We start from the raw sequence: 2,981 nt of genomic DNA, 5'->3' as shown, positions 1-2,981 counted from the left end.
GTAATATATTGTGATTTATGGTTCACAATTATGGTTGTGAAATATTGTGAGAAAATGGGTTCTGTGTGATATATATATGTGATGGTTGATATATATATGTATATATATGAAATGCTTGTGTCGATGGAATGCAAAAACCAAAAAAAAATTAAATTTCTGCCTCTTTGCCGAGGGCAATGACCAAGGCCCTCGGCAAAGAAGGGTCCTTTGCCGAGGGCCGTCCCATTGCCCTCGGCAAAGATTTAAAAAAAAATTCTGCAACATTTCTTTGCCGAGGGCCATGGTTGGAGGCCCTCGGCAAAGATTTTTCAAAAAAAATAATAATTGTTTGCCGAGGGCTGTCCCATTGCCCTCGGCAAAGATTTTTTGAAAAAATTCTGCACATTTCTTTGCCGAGGGCCATGGTTGGAGGCCCTTGGCAAAGATTTTTCAAAAAAAAAAGAATAATTCTTTGTCGAGGGCCTCAGGCCCTCGGCAAAGAGGCCGTCTCCAGTGGTGTAGCCGTCCTTACTAAGATTCCATCAGAATTTATCTTTCCGATTAGAGAGATGAACTTGTACAACTTTTGACACTAGGTCAAACCAAGTTCTCCGATTTTCATTAACCAATCCCTGCCTAAAAGACAGATTAAGTGGTGTTGTCCCTAGGACATTTGCCACCGTATCATCTTTCCTCCGCACAATTCTATATAAATTAGTGTAAACCTCTCTAAAAGGTTTGTGCCCTAACCACACATCCTCCCCATTCTGCACCTTAAAAGTGCCCCAAGCTAGAAAATCCGCCTTGGCTTTCATAAGGCCCGCCCAGAAATGAGAATCCCCAAGCCGATGTTGCACTTGAGTAAGAGATTTGTTAGACAGGTATTTCCTTCTTAGGAAGTTCTACCAAACCCCATGCTCATTGATCAGTTGAAATAGCCACTTACTCAAAAGACATCTATTTTGTGTTTCTAGATTTAGTAACGATGACGATAGCCTCCATGGAGTTCTCCGACGAAGCATTGGCCATTTTCAATTCGTGCCTAGCTTGGTGTACTGGGTGTACTCAGCTGGCATGTACATGGCACTTGTCCAGTCCATGGACAACTACAGGCTGCATGTGAGGAAGGAGGACGCGACAGCAACAACCTGGTGTGATCAGCGCTAACGTTCGATGCGTGTGCACTAGCGAGCTGTATTTAAACAAGTGTGTCTGGTGTTCGTTGCCATCATGCATGCAGGAGATGCAAAAGCTGTGTGTAGCTAGCTAGCTGACAATTGTAGCAACGACGAGAACGCGACCGTGTCCTTGGAGTTCTTCTCTGACGAAGCATTGGCCATTTTCGTGCCCATCCTGGTGTACTGCGTGTACTCTGGCATGTACATGGTACTTGGCAAGTCCATGGACAAGAACAGGCTGCATTAGGGTTAGAACCGCTAGTACTAATGCTGTGTGTACTAGTAATATGAGGTTTTTGTACACAACATACGCAGCTCATATGAGACAACAGCAGTCAATGGTGGCATACCATATTACAGAAGCACAACAAGGCACGACGTCGTACTCGTTCCTGACGGTGGGACGACAGTTCGCGGTGGCCATGGTCGTGCTAGATGGGTGGCTGTATGCGTGGCACAGGTACATGCACATGAACAGGTTCCTGCACCGGCACATCCACTCGTGGCACCACCGTGTCGTCGTGCCCTACGCCATCGGCTCAAAATACAACCACCCCGTTTGAGGGCCTCCTGCTCGACACGCTCGGCGGAGCGCTGGCCGTTGTCATCTCGGGCATGTCGCCTCGTGCATTCATCATCTTCTTCTCGCTTGGGACTATCAAGGGTGTGGAAGACCACTGCGGTCGGTGGCTGCCAGGCAACATCTTCCACCTGTGCTTCTGGAATAAACACAGCATACCACGATGTGCACCACCAGCTGCGTGGCAACAAGTTCAATTTTTCGCTGCCATTCTTTGTGACGTGGGACAAGGTCTTTGGTACCCATATGTCTTACGTGCTGGAGGAGAGGCCAGGTGGCGGGCTCCAAGCAAGTCCCTCGGAGCAAAGGCCACCCACAATGGTGAAAATATAGTGTGTGATTGTGATACGAGACCTCCTGCTCGATTCGTATGCGAAACCAAGAGAATTAGAGTGATTGTGGCTGGAAGCTCTTTTGTAATCTTATTCTATATTTTCCTTCTTTTTTTAACTCTTTATTTAGTTATTTTATCTTGTCCTTTTGTTTTTATTGAAAAAATGTCAGTAAGGGCAACCTCGCTCTACTATTTCATATCATATAAAAAAATATATATATCCAAATATATGGTGTCGCATGCTATAGCTCCGTAAAACAATTATGTATAGGTATATATTTTTATTTTTATGAAGTTTTCAATTTTTGCTTGTTTTTGAAAAAAAACGTACGGATACCCTACTCTTTCCCTTCACATTCCCACACCGCTGCACCACAGCGTCGTATTCCTCCTCGTGCCCACGGCTTCTAGTCTGCTGGGATGTAAGGTCAAGAAGAAAGTTGTGGTGCAAGGTATGAGTGCAGATAACAAATTAAAGCAAAGCTGCTAGGATCGACGTGGAAGCCCTCAAGGCCTCATTCGATAACCAAAATTCCCTATCCGGCTGCCTTTCTCCTCTGCGCGCCCCGCCTGGCCCTCCCTGCGCCAGCCCAGAGGTATGTACGGTTACCTTGTCTCATGGTTTTGATTGTGCCCACCTGCCAATATAAAGATCAGTTCAGCCTTTATTTGTCTTGAGGACAGGAACTGGTTACTAAAGCCCAAAGGTAAAAATAAATGGAAAAGTAGATTTAGTCCCTTAAAATGAATATATACATGGTGATCCAAATTGAAGCCAAATTGTTCAGATTAGGGAAGGAGCACTAGTAGAGAGCAGACTTTCCATCTTTGGCTTTAGCCTCAGTCAAGATCTTCAGTGGGCTCATCTTTTGCCGCTATATCTTATTCAGCTTCCCTCATTGCTGTGTCA

At 45.3% G+C, this 2,981-nt stretch overlaps 1 pseudogene; it reads left to right on the top strand.

The window, feature by feature from the left end:
* Nucleotides 1-1,053: 1,053 nt before the first annotated feature.
* On the top strand, nucleotides 1,054-2,070 carry LOC136480370 (sphinganine C4-monooxygenase 2-like; annotated as a pseudogene).
* The last annotated feature ends 911 nt before the right edge of the window (nucleotides 2,071-2,981 follow it).

This window comes from Miscanthus floridulus, chromosome 9 (genome assembly GCF_019320115.1).
Source record: "Miscanthus floridulus cultivar M001 chromosome 9, ASM1932011v1, whole genome shotgun sequence".
Taxonomy (NCBI): domain Eukaryota; kingdom Viridiplantae; phylum Streptophyta; class Magnoliopsida; order Poales; family Poaceae; genus Miscanthus; species Miscanthus floridulus.
Note: the sequence above shows the minus strand (reverse complement) of the source record. Positions and strands in the feature narration are given on the sequence as shown.